The sequence below is a fragment of the Saccopteryx bilineata genome, chromosome 1 (genome assembly GCF_036850765.1).
Source record: "Saccopteryx bilineata isolate mSacBil1 chromosome 1, mSacBil1_pri_phased_curated, whole genome shotgun sequence".
Lineage (NCBI taxonomy): Eukaryota > Metazoa > Chordata > Mammalia > Chiroptera > Emballonuridae > Saccopteryx > Saccopteryx bilineata.
In genome coordinates this window covers 105254722-105270013 of record NC_089490.1, presented here as the reverse complement: position 1 = coordinate 105270013, position 15292 = coordinate 105254722, and the positions used below count along the sequence as shown (strand labels likewise).

Below are 15292 nucleotides of genomic sequence, written 5' to 3'. Positions count from 1 at the left end.
ACCAGCCACCATGGAGACTAATACAGGAGTTTTCTTTAGGCTCTGAAAGGCGCTTCCAAAAGAAGTTCTCAAACTATTTTGGGCAGTACCAGCTTCTTTGGACTATGTGCTCGAGGGCACAGATCTCATTATTTGTGATGTATATACATTCTGTACCATCCCACTCTTATTTATACTTTCTTCAGGTTAAGGTATTTAAAAAGTTTAATGCAATGGTTTTCAACCGAGAGGCAGTTTTGTTCTCCCGGGAATATTTGGCAATGCTGGACACCATCTTGGTTGTCGCAACTCAGTGGGGGCCCAGCTGGCACCTTGTGGGCAGAGGTGCGGGGTGCTGCCGAGCACCCCCTGGCGCCCGGGGCAGCCTTCCTGCGCAGAGTGTCCTGCCCAGGTGTCGGTGCTGAGAAGCTCTGATTTGAATGGCATGTGCACCATTCACAGCAGGTGCCTCAGGCAGCAGGAAAGCCAAAGGATACATTTATGGAGCCTCCGTCTGTGTCTCAGAGGGTCACTTGTTAAGCAGATGTACAGAGCAGAGCGTTGGAGTTAGGCTGGTCTGGGGGGGGGCACCTTCACTCTCCTCCTTGTTAACCATGTGAGCTCGAGCCTCAGTTTCCCCCAGCTGTAGTAGAGGACTAATAATCCCCATATCCTAGGGTTTCTGTAAATATTCATGGAGGTCATGCCTGGCTGGAGCTTAGCTCAGTCAGTGCTACAGAGATGGTGATGGCGAGTACGAACCGCAACCTGAGAAGGAAACTGAACCTGCGCTTTGCAATCACTGTTGAGTGTTTGACAGATATTTACTGAAGGCCCACTTAGTCCAGAGCTCAGCGGTTTGCTTGTGGTGCCCCTGCCCTCAGGAAATAGGTGATCTGGAGTAGGGGGAGAATATAAGGCGTGTTTCACTATAATCAGTCCTTTATAAATGCTTAGAATTCCCTGAGAAGGGCTGTAAATCTTACAGTCTTTTGCACGCTGACTGTGAAACAGGCCTTTGGGGTGGGTGTGTGGCCACTGGGCCTGCGCTCATGCTGTGCCCCTCAGGAGTGGTGTCCTCTTCATCTTCTACAGGCTCAGTCCATGACAGAAATGCTTCTCAGAGTACAGGCTGCTATTGGAGAGCTCTACCTTGAAATCGGAATGACCCAGAAAGCATTCCAATATTTCCAGAAAGCATGGTGGAAACTGATGGAATTTTCATCCAGCGACTTAAAAGACAACCAGGACTTGGTGAAGCGAAAAGGTAAGGCGGCTATGAGCAGAGTCCGACTCCCGGGAGCCCCGCCGCGAAGGAGAGGGGAGTGAAGGCGTGCGCTCTGTTCATTTCATTGATTTAACAGGTAGGTGGATGTGCGAGGGGGACCATAAAGTGCTCCTCATGTGACAGGCCACCTTTTAGAATGTCAAAGGCTGTTGTGAGGAGCCACAGGAAAGAAGGCTTTGAGCAGTAAAGGAGAAATTCAGGGCTTAACTCTAAAGCCAGCCTCTTTAGGTCCAAATCCACCTTCCCACTTAACTAGCCCTGTGCGTTTAGACTCATGATGTAAACTTTCTGGGTCACAGTTTCCGTATGCGTGAGGGAGGGATAAAAATAGCATCTATATTGCACATTGCGCTGAGATTGAAAGTATTCACAGGAGACTGTAAAGCACACGGAAGTAAACCATTACTTTATTTGCCGGTATTTTGTGCCTGAGGTCACAATGGCACCACGGATAGAGCAGCGAAAAGGAATGTCCAGTTAATGCGATATTAAGCATTTTTGACCCCTGACTGTCAGCCTAAACTAAAGGACTCTGGACTTATATTTGATTTAAATGGCTATGTCAAAACCACTCATAACTCAGCCACTTTAAACAACAGCCACTTGTTTTTTTATTATTATTTTGTTTTTGTATTTTTCTGAAGCTGGAAACGGGGAGAGACAGACAGACTCCCGCATGTGCCTGACCGGGATCCACCCGGCATGCCCACCAGGGGGCGATGCTCTGCCGCGACCAGAGTCACTCTAGCGCCTGGGGCAGAGGCCAAGGAGCCTTTCTCAGTGCCTCGGGCCATCTTTTTGCTCCAGTGGAGCCTCAGCTGCGGGAGAGGAAGAGAGAGACAGAGAGGAAGGAGAGGGGAGGGGTGGAGAAGCAGATGGGCGCTTCTCCTGTGTGCCCTGGCCGGGAATCGAACCCGGGACTTCTGCACGCCAGGCCGACGCTCTACCACTGAGCCAACTGGCCAGGGCCTAATGGTAGTTCTTTTTAATTAAGACTGGCTTCATAGCATCGAGAGTTAAAGCTGCTTTGAGTAATGCTGTAACAATACCTTCTAGGAATATTATTATGGTTTTTTTCTCTTCCTAACAAAGCGTGGCTTAGAAAACACTTTCTACTCTTTAGAAGTCTATATTATTGTCAGAACATGTAACCCTCAATAAAGGGGCAAACCGCTGGGCCTCTGCAGAGGGGGTGTTCTCCAGCGGTCAGGGTCTAGCAGAACCCACTATTTGCGGATTGGGTTTGCGGGGCTTATTTGTGTGCCCAGCTGTGCAGGGCCACATTGTTTCACTGTTTCTTCCTACAGGACTGCACTGGCCACACTTTTCCGGGCTCGGTTACCCCAGTGACGACTGGTTTTACTGCATCTATGTCCTCAGTCTGTGACTGACCTGCTCGTTTGTGAAACAGACTCAGAATTGAGTTTCAATCTGTTGTCTTAGCTCTTTGGCCCGGTAACTGCTGTGTACACACAACTGCGTTCTATGAAAACCAAGCCCCATGCAGTGTAGGTTGGTAATTGATTTAGTAAAAAATAAAAATCATCAGCGGTAGAGCGTCGGCCTGGCATGCGGGGGACCCGGGTTTGATTCCCGGCCAGGGCACATAGGAGAAGTGCCCATTTGCTTCTCCACCCCCCCTCCTTCCTCTCTGTCTCTCTCTTCCCCTCCTGCAGCCGAGGCTCCATTGGAGCAAAGATGGCCCGGGCGCTGGGGATGGCTCCTTGGCCTCTGCTTCAGGCGCTAGAGTGGCTCTGGTTGCCGCAGAGCAACGCCCCGGAGGGGCAGAGCATCGCCCCCTGGTGGGCAGAGCGTCGCCCCTGGTGGGCGTGCCGGGTGGATCCCGGTTGGGCGCATGCGGGAGTCTGTCTGACTGTCTCTCCCCGTTTCCAGCTTCAGAAAAATACAAAAAAAAAAAAATAAATAAATAAAATAAAAATAAAAATGAATTGGCAATGATGAAGAAATGATATTAAATGTTCTGCCTATTATCATCTTAGCTCTTTTTTTTTTTAATAAATTTTTATTAATGGTAATGGGATGACATTAATAAATCAGGGTACATATATTCAAAGAAAACATGTCTAGGTTATTTTGTCATCAAATTATGTTGCAAACCCCTCGCCCAAAGTCAGATTGTCCTCCGTCACCCTCTATCTAGTTCTCTGTGCCCCTCCCCCTCCCCCTAACTCTCTCCCTCCCTCCCTCCCATGTCCTCCCTCCCCCCCCCACCCTTGGTAACCACCACACTCTTGTCCATGTCTCTTAGTCTCATTTTTATGTTCCACCAATGTATGGAATCATGTAGTTCTTGTTTTTTTCTGATTTACTTATTTCACTCCTTATAATGTTATCAAGATCCCACCATTTTGCTGTAAATGATCTGATGTCATCATTTCTTATGGCTGAGTAGTATTCCATAGTGTATATGTGCCACATCTTCTTTATCCAGTCTTCTATTGAAGGGCTTTTTGGTTGTTTCCATGTCTTGGCCACTGTGAACAGTGCTGCAATGAACATGGGGCTACATGTGTCTTCACGTATCAATGTTTCTGAGGTTTTGGGGTATATACCCAGTAGAGGGATTGCTGGGTCATAAGGTAGTTCTAATTGCAGTTTTTTGAGGAACCACCATACTTTCCTCCATAATGGTTGTACTACTTTACAGTCCCACCAACAGTGAATGAGGGTTCCTTTTTCTCCACAGCCTCTCCAACATTTGCTATTACCCGTCTTGTTGATAATAGCTAATCTAACAGGAGTGAGGTGGTATCTCATTGTAGTTTTGATTTGCATTTCTCTAATAACTAATGAAGCTGAGCATCTTTTCATATATCTGTTGGCCATTTGTATCTCTTCCTGGGAGAAGTGTCTGTTCATGTCCTCTTCCCATTTTTTTATTGGATTGCTTGTTTGTTTGTTGTTGAGTTTTATGAGTTCTTTGTAAATTTTGGATATTAGGCCCTTATCTGAGCTGTCGTTTGAAAATATCAGTTCCCATATAGTTGGCTGTCTGTTTATTTTGATATCAGTTTCTCTTGCTGAGCAAAAACTTTTAATTCTGATGTAGTCCCATTCATTTATCTTTGCCTTCACTTCTCTTGCCATTGGAGTCAAGTTCATAAAATGTTCTTTAAAACCCAGGTCCATGATTTTAGTACCTATGTCTTCTTCTATGTACTTTATTGTTTCAGGTCTTATATTTAGGTCTTTGATCCATTTTGAATTAATTTTAGTACACGGGGACAGGCTGTAGTCGAGTTTCATTCTTTTGCATGTGGCTTTCCAGTTTTCCCAACACCATTTGTTGAAGAGGCTTTCTTTTCTCCATTGTGTGTTGTTGGCCCCTTCATCTTAGCTCTTTTATGGAAAAGAAAACTGTGTCATCTTTTTGGCAAAATTTCTTCGCTGCAGGCAGAGTCCTGAACAACCTGGCAGAGTCCGCGTCTGGGGAGTACTTAACAGAAAGCCATGTTTTGGAACATGCTACTGAACTTTCCAGCTTCCTGGACAGCCACCCCTGCGACCGGGCTACCGTGAAATGCACAGAAGGTGTTCTCATGTAAACATGTATTTCTTTTTTTCTAAGTTATTATTGCATTGATTTTAGAGAGAAAGAGCAGAAGAGCGAGAGGGAGAGAAACAGGAATACTGAGCAGAAGAGCGAGAGGGAGAGGAACAGGAATACTGAGCAGAAGAGCGAGAGGGAGAGAAACAGGAATACTGAGCAGAAGAGCGAGAGGGAGAGGAACAGGAATACTGAGCAGAAGAGCGAGAGGGAGAGAAACAGGAATACTGAGCAGAAGAGCGAGAGGGAGAGGAATAGGAATACTGAGCAGAAGAGCGAGAGGGAGAGGAACAGGAATACTGAGCAGAAGAGCGAGAGGGAGAGGAACAGGAATACTGAGCAGAAGAGCGAGAGGGAGAGGAACAGGAATACTGGTCTGCTCCTGGCTGTCCCTGGCTGGAGATGGAAGCGGCAACCTCTGCACTTAGGGATGATGCTCCAACCAACTGGGCCATCGGCCAGGGCAACAGGTATGTTTTCCTTGAAAAAAAATCTGTTTTCTTTACTAGCTTTTATTGTCATGATTAATATACTTAACTCACACTCATGAATCCGTTTTTCACCTCACTGATTGGGTTGAGAAATGCTCAACTTAAGTATTTCCATCCTCTGGCTCAGTGGTTCTCAACCAACGGCAAACTTGCCCTCAATGGGAACTTTGCCAACACCTGGAGATATATATATATTTTTTTTTTGGCTGTCCCGACTGGGGGGCTTGCTATTGGCATCTAGTGGGAAAAGGCAAGATGTTGCTTAATATCCTACAATGCACAGGACGGCCCCACAACAAATTATCCAGCCATAATGTCAGTGGTGCTGAGGTTGGGCGTAGTGCTCTAGTTTCTTATAAAGATGTACAAGCGTTTTCTTATAAGTCATGCTGAAGGTCTTGAATCTCTGCTATTGTGAACAGCTCTGCTGTTTAGTATGTTCCTATACACAATATAGGATGTTTAGGAGAATCATTTTTGGTAGCACAATGAATGTAGCACATGTGTTTTATTTTCAGATTTGCTGCTGGAAACAGTTCCCTTGCAAAAACAAAATTTCAAGAATGCTTAAATATCAGAAGAAGTTTGTTTGGGGAGAAAAGCATCTTAGTTGGAGAAATTATGGAATTTTTAGCAGATTTACTAATTATTCCACTGAGAAAGAGTGCAAGGCAGGTTTCTGTGGAGTGTGTCCAGTGGTGTATTGTCTCCCCTCCCCCTCCAACCTCGCCTGGGTCAGGGAGGTCTGGGGCCGTCCGTCAGGGGCGTCTTACTTCTTTGGAGGTCTAGGGCCGTCTGTCAGGGGTGTCTTACTTCTTTGGTTCCAGCCTGGGGGGACTCACCATGCCTGAGAGTTCTGTCCCTATTGATTTGTCGGGACACTGACCATAATGTGTTTGCAAAGAGCTCTGAGCCCACAAGTGGTGCAGAGGTTGCAGCAGCAGGAAAAGTACAAAGGAGCACGATGTCACGGTGACTGTTTCCCAGTGTCACTCACAGGCCTTGTGAGGACGATGCACCTACTCCAGGCCTCTGCAGGCCTCAGACGCTGTCTGTGGTACCCACAGCCTGCTGGTCTTTCTTCTGCAAGACCTGGGCCAGAGCCTGTAATGTCTCCAGTCACGCTTTCCTGCTACCTCTCCCGGCGGGGGAAGTCCTCTTGCTTTCTTGTGAGGTGTGGGGCTTTCCTCAGCTCCCCACACAAGGCATTGCTAAAGCTGTTAGAGACAAAATTCTTCGTGACACTTTTACAGAAAGGTAAGGCAGCCATTATTCTAACCCAGGGGTCCCCAAACTTTTTACACAGGGGGCCAGTTCACTGTCCCTCAGACCATTGGAGGGCCAGACTATAAAAAAAAAACTATGAATAAATCCCTATGCACACTGCACATATCTTATTTTAAAGTAAAAAAACCCAAAAAACAAAATGGGAACAAATACAATATTTAAAATAAAGACCAAGTAAATTTAAACCAACAAACTGACCAGTACTTCAATATGAACTAGGCTCCTCTCACTGACCACCAATGAAAGAGGTGCCCCTTCTGAAGTGCGGCAGGGGCTGGATAGATGGCCTCAGGGGGCCGCATGTGGCCCGCGGGCCGTAGTTTGGGGACCCCTGTTCTAACCCTTTGTGATGGGTGTAGGGCCCACTGTAAAGGGATTTTGCAGAAGGGGAGAGAAATTAGATCAACTCTGAATACAAGGGAAAGTGGGGTGGTGTATCAGTGGGTAGAACATTACTAAGGAGGGCATCTGGGGAACACAAGGGGCTCCTGGCTAAATGGACTAATAGGAGAACTGCTGAAGGCAGACCAGGCTGAGCAGCGTCACCTGGGGTGGAGGACGGGGAGTGTGACTGGATGCCTACCTGATGGGGTCAGACAGCGAGGATGGCCTGACTGACTTAGCAGGATTCTTATTCAGGTTGGACAATGCAGGGATGAACTCAGAAGGTGAAATTTGAGGCCTGGTGCAGAAACAGCTCAGATGAGCCTGAATAGAGTTTGCTCAAGGAGAAACTCTTTGTCAGCGTCTGTGTTTAAAGGAGGGCTGTAGGTATCACCCACCGGATGTAATCAGTGTTAGCATCTGTCAGGTGTGACCGCTTCCCCTGACAGACTGGTATGGGAGAAGGTTCTTTGTGAGTCCACAGAGGTCACACTCTTCCTATAGCCTGGCTTATGCCCTTTTGTAGCCAATCCAGCCCAGCAAATGGCCGGGGAAGCTCAAGGTTCAGTTGTGAAGACGTGAAGGTTTGTGTTTGTAGCTTCTCTCCCTCCCCTCCATTTCCGCTCTTGCTTTTTTCACTTGAGCTTTCCACTTTTCCCGAGATAGTGTTCCTCTCCTCTCTCCCCAGAAAACAGGCCTCTTCCTGCTCTTGCTCCCGGGAAGAATGTGATGTTGGTAATCTCTAACTTTCAATACTCTCAGAGTATTTACCTTGAAAAGAGTAGCCCAAATGAAGGCGTGTCTAAGGGTGAAATTCCTGGTGCTGTATAGTAGTGCTGAGATGGTGCGCTCTGGGGTCCAGCCGTCTGGGTTCAGTTAGGAACAGTGAGAACGAGGCAGTACTAAACATGTTGGTATCTCGTCCATTTCCTCTTCGGTAGAGTTTGAGTGGTAATAGTGCCTCCCTCGCAGGCGGATTGTGAGGACTTAGAGAGCCCTTGTGTAAAGAGCTGAGCAGAGTGCCTGGCACATACCAGAAGAGTTGGTAACTTGGGCTCATAGTGTTGTTTCGCTCCTCAGAAGATAATTTTTTTAGGCACTTGACACTGTATAAGCCTCCTTTTGTTTCTCTTAAGACCAGCACTGTGAGCAGAGAGCAGGGCTTTCTTTAGAGAAGCGAAAAGCTTGACAGTAGAGCCCATGCCTCGTAGAAAGATTTGAACACGGGCACACTGAGTCATGTCTCCTGCCGGGGCTGCCCCGCCGTAAAGCCAGAGACTGGGGGGCGTGAGTCACAGACACTCAGGGACGTTGCCGTTCCACAAGGGTGGCCTCTGTGTCAGGACCTGCTGTGCTCGGATGCCTTCTTCCCAGGCCTTGTTGCCAGCGGTCCGTCTTCCGGAACAACTGAGAAGCCGTTTTCCTTGTTGAAGGTTGTTCTTTGGTGACCATATATCCTCCACCTTGGTTAAGATTGGAAGATGTTTTGCTGTGCAACTGGACTCACCTGTTGAATGTGTCCAGGTGGCAAGGGCCCCTTGAGATAGCTCTGACACACTATGGAAATGGTCCAAGGGATCCTGAGGGCCTTGTAGAATGGGATGATAGAGATGAATAAGTGAGCTCAAATTTAAAAACTAAAAGTAGAAAAAAAAAGCGGGACAGAGAAGAGTGAACAGCTGTCTTAAGAGGAACAGCAATACATTGTCAGTGAAATAAATGTCATCTCTTCTAGGTTTGTATCTATTTGTTCCCATTGTCTTTCACCAGCATCCTCTTCATAGACAAGTTTCTGTCCTTCCTCACTTCTCATTTACTGTCACTTGACATCTACTCTCACCGACTCCATTTTCTCCACTCCTGTGGAAGCCATCAGGAACATCCTCAGTGTGCCTTTGCGCTTCCATTATGTTGGTCCTCTTGCTGAAGTGTCTGAGGGCTGATTTATCCCCCTGGTTTCTGAGACACACCCCTTCATGGATATCTTCTCTGGTTATGCCTTTCCACTTCCTTCTGTGGGTTTCCTCGTCCTCTCCCTGACTCTTGTCCAGTGGTGGTGCTTGCTTTCTCTCTCCTTCCTTCCTTCCTTCCTTCCTTCCTTCCTTCCTTCCTTCCTCCCTCCCTCCCTCCCTCCCTCCCTCCCTCCCTTCCTTCCTCTCTCTCTCTCTCTCTCTCTCTCTCTCTTTCTCTTCTTTCTTTATTTTTTAGAGAGTGGAGAGGGAGAGAGAGATCAGAGGGAGAAGCAGGAAACATCAACTCATAGTAGTTGCTTCTTGTATGTGCCTTTACTGGGCAAGCCTGGGGTTTTGAACTGGTGACCTCAGTATTCCAGCTTGATACTTTATCCACTGTGCCACCACAGGTCAAGTGTTTGTTTTAATCTTAACATCTCAAACCTCACCTGTGCTAGGGCTTCAGGCATCATTCTATAAGGTGATGGTTCCTCGTCTCATCTCCTCAGACCTCTGTCACCAGCTGCACACACATGCGTCCATTGACCTACTGGGCATCTCCATTGGGTGATTCCAGAGTATTTGGGCATTTTAGAGTCGACAGTCTGAAGACTGAACACATCCATCCCCTCTTCTGACAAAATGCTTCTCCTGTCTCACTCAGTGCAGACACCAGGGCATCGTCCTAATCATCCATCCATCTTAAGGATATTTATTATCAGTCACCATGTTAAACACAGTCCATACAGTTTTTCTCATTTAATCATCACAATAACTCTGTTGACCTCATTTTCAGTGTGAGAAAACTGGGGTTTAAGAGACGAAGATGCTTGCCCATCCCTGAGGTGGTAGAGGCAGGATTAGCACCCGGGAGGTCTGACTGCAGAGCCTCTGTGCCTAACCACCGTGCCACTACCACGCCTGCCTGCCTTTAGAGCCCCAGCTCCTGGCCACGCCACTCCACTGCACGTGTGGGTGCCCACGCTCCAGCACCAGCACCACCACAGTCAAGGAGACGCTGTGCCTTGAAGATCTCTCTTCAGATCTGTGGCCACTGCAATAGCTCAGACCCTCCTCATTTTTCCTCTGGACTAAATGGCCTCACTGCCTTTATATAGCCTTGCCTGCTTCAATTTATTCTCCATATATCCAGGCAGATGAATTTTCTAAAATGCAAACTAGATCACATCATTCTCTTAATAAAAACTTTTCAATAGTAAAGTCTTAAACCCCTAGGTTTGTGCTGAATGCCCTTCCTAAACAATCAGTCCTCTCTTCCACTCTCCCGTCTCTCCTCCTGCCTCAGGAAATTCTGAGGGCAAGGATTAGCCTTACTCATGTTTTCACTCCAGCCCTAGTGCCAGAATTCAGTGAATGTTTGTTGAGTGAATGAACGACGGCAATGCTTCTTCAATGCAAAACTTGAATTAAATTTCTCTTTTCTAGACTCCAAAGGAAGAAAGCAATTGAATATTACAAACAAGTGACACAAATAAAGAAAACTGTGAGTGCTCTGGCCAACTGTCCACTCATCAGGAAGCAGCTGAGCGTCAGCCTGAGTGATACTTATTGTAAATTAGATTATTGCTCTGATCTAGCTCTTTTAGAAGTAGGCAACTTTTCCCATTGTTTCATCTGCATACTTTGCTTATTTAAAGGATGTCTTCATTTCTGAAGCAAGCAACCATTCCACATGCTTTCAATGTCTTTTGCTATCTATTTGCCTTCCCTCATTAGGAAACTGTTTTAGTCTGCTTGAGCTGCTTCAACAGTAGGTGGCTTAAACAATAGAAATTGATTTCTCACAGTTTCAGAGGTAGGGAAGTCCAAGATCAAGGCACCAGCAGATTCATTTTCAGGTGGGGGACCTTTCTCTGGCTCATAAATTGTTGTTTTCTTGATGAGTTCTCACATGGTAGAAGGAAGGGGCTGAGAGCAATTTGGGAGTCTCTTTTATAATAAGGGCACTAATTATATTCACGAGAGCCCCACCCTTATGATCTAATCATCTTCTATAAGCCACACCTTTTATCATTTCACGGTTTATAATTTCAACATAAGAATTTTAGGGAGGATACAAACACTCAGTCCATCAGAAATTCAGATATCTTTTAAAAGTATTTTTCATCCTATTTCTCATTCTTTTGTAGGCAGAGCACCATGCCCAAACCATACTTCTCTCCTGTCAGTATAGGTTCTTTCTTAAAGTCTGTTTAAGACACTGTATAGGAATAGCCTTTTCACACTTATACCCATGACGTTAGCACGTGACCTGAAGTAACAAATGGCTTGTCACATGGGCCCACCTTTGATATTACTTATAGAACTAGGACTCAGTGCCTCAGACCTGGCCCAGAGATTTAAAGGTACTTTCTGATTAAAGATAAAAATTAAAAACTTAAAATGCCCTGGCCAGAGAGCATTGTCCTGATACACCAAGGTTGCAGTTTTGATCCCCGGTCAGGGCACATACAAGAATCAACCAATGAATGCATCAATAAGTAGAATGACAAATCGATGTTTCTCTCTCTCTCTTCCTCTCTCTCTCTTTCTCTCATCAATCAAAAAAATGAAAAAAATGGAAGTAAAGTTAAAAGTTGAAGTTAACAATCTGGCTTTACGTCTTATCAGGAGGGGAATTCGGGTCCATCTACTCCTTTTGCTGCTTGTCGCTTCTGTTACTCCCGTTTACTCTCTTTCGTGGGAGGGGTTCCCGTTCTTTCTTTGAGTTTCTTCCACCAGAATGTTGATATTATTACCTGTGGTTTATAGTGAATGTTTGGTTTCTTCTTCACTGGTACTAGCTCAATTCAGTGGAATTTATTCACATTGTAAGGGCGGTCTTCCATGGTCACTGTTAAAGAACTCTTCAGAGGTCTCATGAGAGGCGAGGCTACGCTCCTGGCTCTGCTATTGCCAGGACCAGATAGGCTGGACCTTCTTTTCCTGCCTCCGTACTCACTTGGCCCAGTAGGCCATTAACTTGTTCTGCAAATAGTGGCCATTCAGTGTGTTCTGTCATTTGCCTGGCATGTTGCCGCCAAACTTGGGAATAGGGGAGAATGAAGAGTTGAATTGGAGGCTGCAAACTGTGCTCGGACAGTAAAACTGGAGATAGGTCACGGCTAGAGAGTCAGGTGGGGGCAGCCAGAGGTGTGTGTCCCGAGGCAGTGCCTCTGCTGAGCGAGTTACTGCTGTGCCAAATAGAGACCCCTGAGCCCTTGGGTGGTTTTGTTCATTTCTTTCACTGGGCTACACAAGAAATCTCATTTTCTGTAAGTGCCTTCAGGCTTCAAAGGGGAATAAGGTCGTTGCTGGATGCTAAGAAGAGCAGCAGGCCTGCCCTATAGATAAGTCAGAAAGGTTATCTCTGATAATCTCTGGTTATGGACAAGGCCCCTAATTCAAGTTCTTTTAGGTAGGTAAGGGGAGGGGGGATGCAGAAGTTTCTCTTGAGTCTGAAGATCTCAGTTGCCTTTAGCTGAAAATAATCCACATACCCTAGAGGCGCATCTTGAGTCACATAAGAGAGTTCTAATAAATATGCTGAAATAATGTTTTGAATATGGAGTCACAAAAGAGCTGGAAGGACCGTTTTATGACACTCATTTTCTACTTCTTTCCCATATGAGTATTTTGACTTCTCAGACAGACTGAGCAGGGACCTTGTGATTTATTCTTTACCTTTACAAAGCATCAAAACAAATGGTTTCTGGCAATGAGGAGGTGGAGAAATAGGTTCTTTCTGGGTGTTTACACAATGTGCCTGGGTATTCAAACAGACATGTTGGCTGTGCTCCAGGCTAATAACATGGAAAGAAATGGCCTAAATTGTATTTTAACCAATTGAAAGCAATCATCTTTAGTTGATTTTTCAGAATTTGGTTTGGATTATTGATTAACGACAGAATTGCTGCCTTGAAAAACCTCAGCACCTCCCTTAGTCTTGTGTTATTACATTAGACCAACATGTAGGAAACAGTTCAGTCCTCCAAGGGGTAGGCACATAGTAGGCTTTTCTGGCTATGATAATGCAGATTTTAATTATACATTTAATTATAATGTAACATTTCTATGCATGTGATTATAGTAAGCATGTATTAAAATGATGGATTTGTGAGAAGTTGTTAAATCCTAAATCTTGTTTCTTCTGATCACAGCTTTGTGAGGCACTTACTAAAAAATAAAATCTCTTTCTGTTACATAGGCCCTTTATAGCTCATCTCATCTCAGCTGCGATTCAGTTTCAGGAACAAATCTTTACTAATCAAAATCTTAATTCTGGAGATTTTCATACAAATCGAGGGCTTTTGTGGTCTATGTTCCAAGCTACCTCTGGCACAGTGGTCTTATTATTCTCCTTCTCTAGTAACTGTTTAAATTTGCCTGTTGAGAAATCATTTCCGTGGGAGGAAAACCAAACCAAACCAGAAAGGCAGATTTTCATGTTCTCTTAACTCAAGCTGAGAGTTCTGCATTATTTTAGATGAAGCACAGTAGATGAACATTATGTGACTTCCCTCTTCCTGGGGTTCTTTAAAAAATAAAAAGAAATGCCAACCATCTCAGTCAAACGTGGAAGGAAGAAATTAAACAAAGGCTCTATAGTGGGTGACTTTCAGTAGGGTGAGTCAGTCCTTTTCTCCTCATTTGATTTTAGAGTGCTGGGCTGAGCCAGAGACCTCTTTTCTACAGCGGGAGGTCCCTTAAACCTAAAAGTAAGACAAGTGATATAGACAGACTCTGTTTTTTTTTTTTTTTTTTTTTTTCTGAAGCTGGAAACGGGGAGAGACAGTCAGACAGACTCCCGCATGCGTCCGACCGGGATCCACCCGGCACGCCCACCAGGGGCGATGCTCTGCCCACCAGGGGGCGATGCTCTGCCCCTCCGGGGCGTAGCTCTGCTGCGACCAGAGCCACTCTAGCGCCTGGGGCAGAGGCCAAGGAGCCATCCCCAGCCCGCCCGGGCCATCTTTGCTCCAATGGAGCCTTGGCTGTGGGAGGGGAAGAGAGAGACAGAGAGGAAGGAAGGGGGAGGGGTGGAGAAGCAAATGGGCGCTTCTCCTATGTGTCCTGGCTGGGAATCGAACCCGGGTCCCCCGCACACCAGGCCAACGCTCTACCGCTGAGCCAACCGGCCAGGGCCCAGACTCTGCATTTTAATTTTAACTTAAACATATCAATGTAATTCTTTCCCCCCAATTTTAAATTTAGAATTGAAGTATTTTTCTTAATGGGCCTCTTGATTGGTATTACGTGTCACCTTTTTCAAAATGCTTCATCTACACAATTTCTAATTTTGGCTTCTGCAGGGTGAGAAGTTAGACACTGGTGATGCAATATGTGCAGTATCCTTCCAGATTGCTACCTTTTCCTCTCTGTTTTAATAGACAATCTTTCGTGCTTGTCTTGTTCTTTCATTTTTTTAAAGACTTTATTCATTTTAGAGAGAGAGAGAGAGAAAGGTAGAAGGGGGGGAGGAGCAGGAAGCTTCAACTCCCATACGTGCCTTGACTGGGCAAGCCCAGGGTTTTGAACCAGCAACCTCCAGGTCGACGTTTTATCCACTGTGCCACCACAGGTCAGACCCTTGCCCTTTCATAATTTGAAAGAATTTCAAAGCATTCAGCCTGTTTTTCGTAGAAAAGAACTCCCTTTCACTTTATGCTCGTAACTTATTAGTTTGTACTAGACTTAATTCAATTACCAGAATTAGACTGACAAACCCATCGACTCCAGGGCATGCTAGAACCCAGTGGACCGGAACAGGTGTATGCCAGCATGGTAGAGATGAGCCTGCTAGCTGAAGCTTTGGTGTGCCTTGGGTATCAGGTAGTATGCAGAGGGAATAGAGGGCCTGGTCAACCCGACATTCCACTGTATATCTGTTAACAGAGCTTCCTTTTTACTTGTGTAGGTTTAACCAATTTTAATTGGTCATAAATTTCTAAATGCTCTTGCTTGCAGGAATAAGTCAGATAGCTCTCAGAAACTGAGAAACCTTTTAAACCTGAGAGGGACTCTAGATAATTCTTCAGCTCAATTTAAAGCTGAAGAAATAGCAGATATGTTGTATGACCCACCCGAGTGCCGATGATCAGAGAATCCTGCGCTGAATTAGATACTAAAATCACCTAGGCTCAGAAAGACCAAGTGGCACTCTAGAACCTTGAAGGGAGTCAGTAGACTTAGGTCTTGGAACCCTGTGCTCTGACCTCAACCCTATGCTCTTTCCACTGTTCGTGGGCTCTCGGAGTTTGTGGTCTTGTTGGAAACATAAGCACCTAAGAGCTGACTGAAGTCCAACAGGATACGAACTGCGACAGACACCGCTAGCGGATAC

At 45.7% G+C, this 15292-nt stretch overlaps 1 pseudogene; it reads left to right on the top strand.

Moving 5' to 3' along the window:
• LOC136319273 (putative tetratricopeptide repeat protein 41) overlaps positions 1 to 15292 on the top strand; it is a 55409-nt pseudogene that overhangs the window by 33813 nt on the left and 6304 nt on the right.